This window comes from Budorcas taxicolor, chromosome 11, assembly GCF_023091745.1.
Source record: "Budorcas taxicolor isolate Tak-1 chromosome 11, Takin1.1, whole genome shotgun sequence".
NCBI lineage: Eukaryota > Metazoa > Chordata > Mammalia > Artiodactyla > Bovidae > Budorcas > Budorcas taxicolor.
In genome coordinates, this window is record NC_068920.1 from 162,207,985 (window position 1) to 162,218,081 (window position 10,097).

Below are 10,097 nucleotides of genomic sequence, written 5' to 3' on the forward strand. Positions count from 1 at the left end.
ATGGCCCACATTTGCCTTTTACTAAAGAGCTTCTAAATGTTGTGGCATCTTCTACTGGAAACTTTACTCCCTATGATTGGCGAACTTTAATAAAAGCTCCCCTTAAGCCAGGAGAATATCTTCAGTGGACCATGTGGTTTCATGATAAAGCCAGAGATCATGCTAACAAGAATGCTCGAGCTGGCACTCCCCAAAACCAAATTACTTTTGAAATGTTAACTGGCGCCAAGCAATTTGATACCAAAGAAGCTCAAATACAATGCCCTCCCTTATTATATGAACAATTAAAAACAGTGGCCCTTCAAGCTTGGGATCAAATTACTCCTCAAGGAGAGCCTACAGGTAGCTACACTAAAATATCACAAAGACCCAACGAAAGTTATGCTGGTTTTCACTTTCATGCATTGGAGAAGGAAATGGCAACCCACTCCAGTGTTCTTGCCTGGAGAATCCCAGGGACGGCGGAGCCTGGTGGGCTGCAGTCCATGGGGTCGCACAGAGTCAGACACGACTGAAGCGACTTAGCAGCAGCAGCAGCAGCAATAAAAGTTATGTTGGTTTTTTAGCTAGACTAGAAACTGCTATTTCCCGTACTGTAATCGGAGAAGAAGCCAAAAAACAGCTAGAGAAATTACTTGCTTATGAGAAGGCAAATCAGGGATGTCAAAGAGCTATGCTCCAATTTGTGAGACTGGGACTATTATTGATTATTTGAAGGCTTGTCGCAATCTAGGATCAGAATCTCAAAAGATGCAAATGCTAGCTGAGACAATGGCTATTGCCTTTAGAAAGGGAAATGAAGGATGCTTTACATGTGGAGATAAAAACCATTTAAGAAGGCTAATAAAAAACCTCCAAGAATGTGCCCTCACTGACGTAGAGGAATGCATTGGGCCAAAGATTGTAAATCTAAATTTGATATTGAAGGAAAACCTATTCCAGGAAACTCCAAACAGGGGACACCCCCAGGAACCCTACAACAAAAACCGGGGGCAAATTCTATCTTTTCCTTCAAACCCTCAACATCCGGTAGTGCTGCTGTCGATATACCAGCCCTAAATGATTTTTTCCTTTACCCTCAAGCAGTCCGTTCTAGAATACCTACCGGACTTTTGGGGCCCCTGACCCCACAAACCATCGGTCTTTTACTTGGCCAATCTATTTTGACCTCTAAAGAAATTGCTGTTCACCCTGAAGTAATTAATACAGATTATAAAGGAAAGATTCAAATCATGATGTCATCTCAGATTCTATGGCAATTCAGAAAGGGGGACAAAATTGCTCAGTGACTTCTTTCGCCTTACATTTCTATTAACTCCTCTAATGATGTACACACAGGCAGATTCAGCAGTACAGATCAAAAACAATCCTTAGGGACATCATTGGTATCTGAATATGCCCGACCAAATATAAATATCAAAATTAATGGTAAAAGATTTTCTGGTCTCCTCGACACTGCATCTAATATTACTATTATTTCCAAACATTTATGGCCCAAATCCTGGCCTATACAAAAAATCTCTTGCCAAATTGCAGAAATTTCTCAAACCAAAGTACAAGAAATTTATCAAAATGTTCAAATCTATCCATATGAAGGACCAAAAGGCCAGCCTACAACATTAAGACTTTATGTGATAGATGCACCCCTTAATTTAACAGTAAGGACTTACTATGCAATGGCAAACTCAGATATACACTCCACATTTTTCTAGGGGCCACTGCTCATTTAGCAAACAAAGCATCGATTAAAATAACTTAGAAGAATGACGAGCCTATTTAGACAGAGCAATGGCCCCTTATGAAAGAAAAATTACAGGCTACTAAAGAACATCTGGTCCCATCACTTCATGGCAAATAGATGGGGAAACAGTGGAAACAGTGTCAGACTTTATTTTGGGGGGCTCCAAAATCACTGCAGACGGTGATTGCAGCCATGAAATTAAAAGATGCTTACTCTTTGGAAGGAAAGTTATGACCAACCTAAATAGCATGTTCAAAAGCAGAGACATTACTTTGCCAGCAAAGGTCCGTCTAGTCAAGGCTATGGTTTTTCCTGTGGTCATGTATGGATGTGAGAGTTGGACTGCGAAGAAAGCTGAGCACCAAAGAACTGATGCTTTTGAACTGTGGTGTTGGAGAAGACTCATGAGAGTCCCTTGGACTGCAAGGAGACCCAACCAGTCCATTCTAAAGGAGATCACTCCTGGGTGTTCTTTGAAAGGACCGATGCTAAAGCTGAAACTCCAATACTTTAGCCACCTCATGCAAAGAGTTGACTCACTGAAAAAGACCCTGATGCTGGGAGGGATTGGGGGCAGGAGGAGAAGGGGCGGACAGAGGATGAGATGGCTGGATGGCATCACCGACTCGATGCACTTGAATTTGAGTAAACTCTGGGAGTTGGTGATGGACAGGGAGGCCTGGCATGCTGCGATTCATGGGGTTGCAGAGTTAGACACGACTGAGTGACTGAACTGAACTGAAAGAACTTATAGACACACAATTAGAATTAAAATATATTGAGGAATCTTGCTCTCCTTGGAACTCTATTTGTGTTGTAAAAAGAAATCTAACAAATAGCATCTCTTAACAGACCTTAGAAAAATTAACACATCTATGAAACCCATGGGTGCATTACAACCAGGGATCCCATCACCTACTACTATTCCTCAAAATCGGCACATTATTATTAATGATTTACAAGATTGCTTTTTAAATATACCTTTATACCCTTTAGCCATGAAATTAAAAGATGCTTACTCTTTGGAAGGAAAGTTATGACCAACCTAGACAGCATATTGAAAAGCAGAGACATTACTTTGCCAACAAAGGTCCATCTAGTCAAGGCTATGGTTTTTCCAGTGGTCATGTGTGGATGCGAGAGTTGGACTGCGAAGAAAGCTGAGCACCAAAGAATTGATGCTTTTGAACTGTGGTGTTGGAGAAGACTCTTGAGAGTCCCTTGGACTGCAAGGAGATCCAACCAGTCCATCCGAAAGGAGATCAATCCTGGGTGTTCTTTGGAAGGAATGATGCTAAAGCTGAAACTCTAATACTTTGACCACCTCATGTGAAGAGTTGACTCATTGGAAAAGACTCTGATGCTGGGAGGGGTTGGGGGCAGGAGGAGAAGGGGCGGACAGAGGATGAGATGGCTGGATGGCATCACCGACTCGATGCACATGAGTTTGAGTAAACTCTGGGAGTTGGTGATGGACAGGGTGGCCTGGCGTGCTGCGATTCACGGGGTTGCAAAGAGTCGGACACGACTGAGTGACTGAACTGAACCGAACACCCTTTAGACTGGGAGAGATTCACTTTCTCTCTCCCTTTTCTTAATCATATCGGGCCTCATAAAAGATTTCAATAGACTATGTTACCTCAAGGTATGCTTAACAGTCCTACTCTTTGTCAGAATTTTGTAGCCAAGGCTTTACATCCAATGTGACGGCAATTCCCTTATGCATGTATCATTAACAATATACTGTGACTACAAATAGGAGGAATGATATTTTTGACCCTGAATGGCCATGATATTCTTTAGACTCCAGAGAAAACTGATCAAAATAAAATCTTTTTTGAAATTGCAAAACCGGTTCTTCTTCACATGCAGTTAGGAAAAGGTTAACTTGTTAAAATACTTTTTTGGAGCTCCAATTCTCCCTGGGAAACAAAAACAGGTCTAAGAAAAAAACCTAAAGTTAACTCTTATCATGTCCTTGGGATACACAGCCCACTGTATCTGGGACTCCAGCCTTAAACAAATCGGTGGAACTCCAAAAAAAAAGGCAAAAAGATATTGTAAATTTCAAGCGGAAAACTGTGCCTATCTAAATTTATCTATGTCTCAATGTCTGTCTTTGTTTTTGAATAATGTGAAATTAATGAGCTCTATTGAAATTCAGGTCACGTGAACTGAAAAATATTCAATATTAAATATAATGTTTCAGTTCAGTTCAGTTCAGTCGCTCAGTCGTGTCCAACTCTTTGCGACCCCATGAATCGCAGCATGCCACACCTCCCCGTCCATCACCAGCTCCCAGAGTTCACTCAGACTCACGTCCATCGAGTCGGTGATGCCATCCAGCCATCTCATCCTCTGTCGTCCCCTTCTCCTCCTGCCCCCAATCCCTCCCAGCATCAGAGTCTTTTCCAATGAGTCAACTCTTCACGTGAGGTGGCCAAAGTACTGGAGTTTCAGCTTTAGCATATTTATTTAAATATAAATATATTTAAATATAATTGTTTACTAATCTAATTAAGACATGTCTTAAGTCATCAATATTATGTAATACTTTTATTATGCCTAGGTTTAAGGTAAACTTAAGGCTTCCATGGTGGCTCAGGTGGTAAAGCATCTGCCTACAATGTGGGAGACCCGGGTTTGATCCCTGGGTTGGGAAGATCCTCTGGAGAAGGAAATGGCAACCCACTCCAGTACTCTTGCCTGGAAAATCCCATGGACGGAGGAGCCTGGTAGGCTACAATCTATGGGGTCGCAAAGAGTCAGACACGACTGAGCGACTTCACCTATTCACCTAAGGTAAACTAAATTTGTCAACAAAAGGGTAACTCTTTATATATAAACATATAAATGAGATGAAAACTTTAGATAAACTCTATTAAAATAATTATATTTTAATAAAATAATCTATTATTATAATCTATTATTATAATCTAAAATAATCTCTTAGGTTTGGGGTAACTTAAATTTTTAGACTTGTACTAAACTAAATAATAAAAGTTTATTAAATAGCTAGGTCATTTCCAAATAAAATAAGATTTTAAAACATTAATTACTGAACATTAACTTCCTCTTACAGAAAGTTTTTCTTACAGAGATTTTAGACTATTAATAAATATATTATATATATTTTATATAAATATGTTTATTAAAATAAATATATAATAAACATATTCACCAATCTATAAAATGCTAATATACAAGACACTTCATGGTTGCTAAAGAAAAATAAGATGTATATTTTTAATATAAAGGTATAAGGTATAACAAATAAAATGATAAATACAAAAATATAAAAAAGGTTTATAACAAATGAGAGAGAATTTTATGGCACATGGATGTAACTCATTGCCCTGAATTTTCTTCCTCTTCCTTCTTACATGTCGATACAAATTCTTCTTGTAAATGGGCCACACCTCTCCGAGGTGAAACTACACGATATGTTATAACCCACCTGTTAGCTTACTTTGCAATAAAGAGAACACCTAATTCTATAAAAACAGACAATGGCGCTGCCTATATTTCTAAGCAGTTCAAAAAATTTTTATATTCATTCTCTATTAAACAGATTATAGACATTCCTTATAATCCATAAACACAAGACATAATTAAGCAAACACGTTACACACTGAAACTACAAATAAAAAATTAAATATGGGGGAAAGCCCAGGAATATGTTTATCTTCCTTACCCAGAGCAGATTTACTAGATTCCAACACAATATATTTTTTAAGCCTATAACTATTGTTTTTTTTTTTTTAATCTCAGTACAATTTTATTTAGGTTGTATTAGATAAAATTATCTTAGAGTATACTAGATGGTGAAGGACACGGAGGCCTGGCACGCTGCACTCCATGGGGTCACAAAGAGACACAAGTGGGCACCTGAACAATACTAGAAGCAGGGCTTCCTCGGCGGCGCTAGCGGTAAAGAACCCGACTGCTAATGCGGGAGACTTGCTGCTGCTGCTGCTAAGTCGCTTCGGTCGTGTCTGACTCTGTGCGACCCCACAGACGGCAGCCCACCAGGCTCCTCTGTCCCTGGGATTCTCCAGGCAAGAATACTGGAGTGGGCTGCCACTTCCTTCTCCATATAACTATTGTTAATATAGCTTTATTTGTTTTAAATTTTTTAAACGTCCCGCAAGGAGATATTTTGACAAAAGCAGAAAAACATTTCAAGACAATGCAGGACACCTCCCTTCCTTTGCCCATTTGGTATCAAGACAGGTTAACTAATCAATGGAAATCTAGGAAACTAATCTTTCAGGGAAAGGGGTATGCTTGTATTTCTCCAGGTGGAACCAACGGACTCACATGGCTTCCTCTTTGGAAGATTTGACCTCAGGGGGCCCCCGGCGTTCAAACTAGAGACGAAACAACAAAAACCCCAAGAGGAAGAAATTCCAATATGAGCCGTGGCGACTTTAAAAATTTCCCAAAACCGCCGCACTCAATGTCCTCGACCTTATGATCTCCCTACTTGGGGACAGATAAAAACCCTTACTCATCAAGCCGAAAATCTGATTTCTCAACAGGGAATGCCTCAGAATCCTGAAAATATTTTTGTCGCTACGCTTGCTTTGCTTGTTTTTGCCTCCCCCGCTCAGGCTGATGTGATTGATCACACTTATTGGGCTTATATACCTAACCCCCCTCCCTTTTATTGCAGGTTATAGAATGGACAGATAGACGACCAATCATATCCACTAATGACTCAACATATATACCCGCTCCTTGGAGCTTGGAGGGCCCCTCTCATCCTGAGGAAGAAGGAAGACTAATTAACATTTCTGTAGGCTATGAAATCCTTCCTTTATGCATGGGTCCAACAAAATGATGTATTAATGTCAGTCGACAAACATGGGCTTTCGTCCTGCCTCCAAAAAGGAACCTCCACACATTGCTTGGATTATCTATTGCCCTTTCTTTGTCCGTGAACCATGTTTATACTACTGAAACTTTAGGGAAAGAACACTATGCAGAGGGTTTACCAATGAGACCTTTAAATATACTCCTGTTCTTTGGGACAAATGTCAGGCCAAATCAGGAAAATTAATGTTTGTGGCTAATCATACAGTTGTCGATTGGGAACCCCATGGTATGTGGTTATCTAACTGCTCAGATGATATTAACAGCACTGTGTGTGATTATGCTACTCAAATAGCGTAGAAGGTTGCTAACACTACAATGGAGCATTACCGTGACAGAGGACTTCTTGGGTGGCTTGATGGTGGAATGGCCCCCCTCATCCTCGAATCGTCCTTGATAAACAGATTGGGCCTGAACAATGGGACACCTGGAAACTTGCTGCAAGCACCGAAGAACTTGGGATTTGGCCCGGACATTTCACAGGGACCAATCGTCGTCATTATTTCTTTCGCTATAATCAATCATATTTTATACATGCCTATGTTCCACTTTCTTTTGTTCTAGCTATAGGAAGTTTACGATTCAATAAGACTGTACATTCTGTAACTTGTATAAATTGCAAATTAGATACTTAACTCTTCTGTTTCCTTAAGAAATGAATCCCTTTTGATTCTTCGATCTCGACATAGTCTGTGGTTACCAATAAATCTCCAGCGGCCCTGGGAAGAAGGCCCCACGGCTGGACTTGCTTCCGAGTTACTTACTAAACTGCTCCGGTGATCTAAACGATTCGTTGCATGGCTGGTTCTTGGCATTTTGGGATTAATAACTGCACCACTGCTGCCGTCACTGGCGTTGCTTTACAAACCTAAATCCAAACACGTAATTTTATCCAAAATTGGACGAAAGATGCTCATACTATGTGGGCCTCTCAGGCTCTAATACATGAGGGTATTCAAGATGAAATACAGGAACTAAAAACAGCCATCAAATGGGTTGGAGATCAATTAATAGATGTACAAAAACAGGTGATGTAAAATGTGATTGGAGTTCGACTCAATTTTGTGTTACTCCTGTTCAATTCAATAACAGTGCCTACAGCTGGGAAGAAATCAAATCTCATTTACAAAACATACATGATAATGCCTCTCAATGTACAATGATTACAAAAAAAATATCTGAAACCTTTTCTAAAAATCTGTCCTCTTCCACTAATTTGAAAACTTTAGCTGAACAACTAGCTGATCAATTATCTAGGCTAGACCCATGCGGATGGTTTCAAAACATTACTCATAGCATCGGGTCTGGACTATAATTTTGGTGATTGTCTTGACAATTATATTTGTCATTTACCATTGCCTTCATGCAAAGATTGTTAAAACTAAACAAACTCAAATGGTCAGAACTGTTTTTTACAATTATAAATAAATAAGGGGGAACTGTCAGGGAATGTTTAACAGGAGGATTCCTATGTGCTGTTTCTTATAAATTCTCTGTTCCTTATCAGTTCCTATTCCAAGAACAAGTAGAGCTGCACGCAGCTCTCAGGACTGAGATCATGAGAAACAGTATCTACTTGGATTCCTTTCAGTAACTCCCTTCAATGACTCTTTTCAGCATCAGCTACCTTGTATATATTAGACTATCCATATTGTGGCTATAGATAAAATTTCATCCTGTGTAACAGCTGAGTAATCATCTTACTAAAGATATATGCCTGCATTTCTGCTAATAAAATACCTCTGCTCCATCAGAGCTTGGGTCCCCGTGTCTTTCTTTCTCTCTCTCTTTCACTTTCTTACCATTGACTCCGGACCGCCAGGTTCCAGTCCATTAAAGGACCCCAACAATTTCACTGCCACCTGGTTGCCATGGTTTCTGATGAAAAAAAATCAGCTGTTAATCTTACTGGGGACAGTCCTTCCACAGGACTGTTTTCTTTCTTGATGCTTTCAAGATCTCCTCTTTGTCTTTCAACAACTGTGTTGTGATATGTTTTGCGTGGCTGAGTTTATCTTGCTTGGAGTTCACTGAACTTCTTAGTGCGTAGATTTATGTCTTTCATTAAATCTGAGATGTTTTCAGCCATTATTTCTTCAAATAATCTCTTATTCTGGGACTCTCATTATGCACATGTTGTTACATTCGATGGCGTTGCCAAAGTCCCTTGAGTCTGTTCAATTTTCTTCCCCCTTTCTCCTTTCTGCTCCTCAGACAGAATAACTTCAATTGCGGTAACACATTACTGACCAGGCGATTTTTGCCAAAATGAACACCCTTGGCTGGTGACTTGTCATGTAAGTGTGTACTGAAATGTCTCCAGTCAATAAATGTTCAGGTTAACAAAAAATATATGAATACTTCTCTGGTCACGAGTTGTTGACTTCAAGTTCACGAATTCTTTCTTCTGCCTGCTCAAATCTGCCAGTGAACCCCTCTAGTGAGTCTTTTCCAATGAGTCAACTCTTCGCATGAGGTGGTCAAAGTACTGAAGTTTCAGCTTTAGCATCATTCCTTCCAAAGAAACCCCAGGGCCGATCTTCAGTTACTGTACTTTTCAGCTCCAGAATCTCCATCTGGTTTCTCTTTGGAATTTCTACTGTAAAATTGCATGCATTTAATTTTTGGCTGCACCGGGCCTTCTTCGCTTGCTCGGGCCTTTCTCTCGCTGTGGCGAGCTTGGGTTCCTGTCCGCTGCAGGGCTCAAGCCACCCACTGCAGCAGCTGCGCCCGTTGCCGAGCACAGACTCTAGGAGTGTGGGCTTCAGCACACGGGCGTGGGGGTTTCGGCACACAGGCTCTGTGGCTGCGACTTGTGGGCTCCAGAGCATGGCCTCGGCAGTTGTGGCACATGAACTTGGTTGCTCCGCAGCACGTGGGAGCTTCCTGGGTCAGGGATCAAACCTGTGTCCTCTGCATCGGCAGGCGGACTCTTACCCACTGTACCACCAGGGAAGTCCCTATCATTTCTACCTTTTTACTAAATCCCCACATATTCTTACATTGTCCTCTTGATAACCTTTAGTTTCTTGTCTATGGTTTCTTTCAGCTGAGCATATTTAAGAAAGTTCACTCAATGTCTGTGATTATTTTAATATCTGAGCCTCCTCAGGTATCAGTTCAGTTCAGTCGCTCAGTCATGTCCGACTCCTTGCAATCCCATGAATCGCAGCACGCCAGGCCTCCCTGTCCATCACCAACTCCTGGAGTTCACTCAGACTCACGTTCATCGAGTCCGTGATGCCATCCAGCCATCTCATCCTCTGTCGGCCCCTTCTCCTCCTGCCCCCAATCCCTTCCACCATCAGAGTCTTTTCCAATGAGTCAACTCTTCGCATGAGGTGGCCAAAGTATTGGAGCTTCAGCTTTAGCATCATTCCTTCCAAAGAAATCCCAGGGCTGATCTCCTTCAGAATGGACTGGTTGGATCTCCTTGCAGTCCAAGGGACTCTCAAGAGTCTTCTCCAACACCACAGTTCAA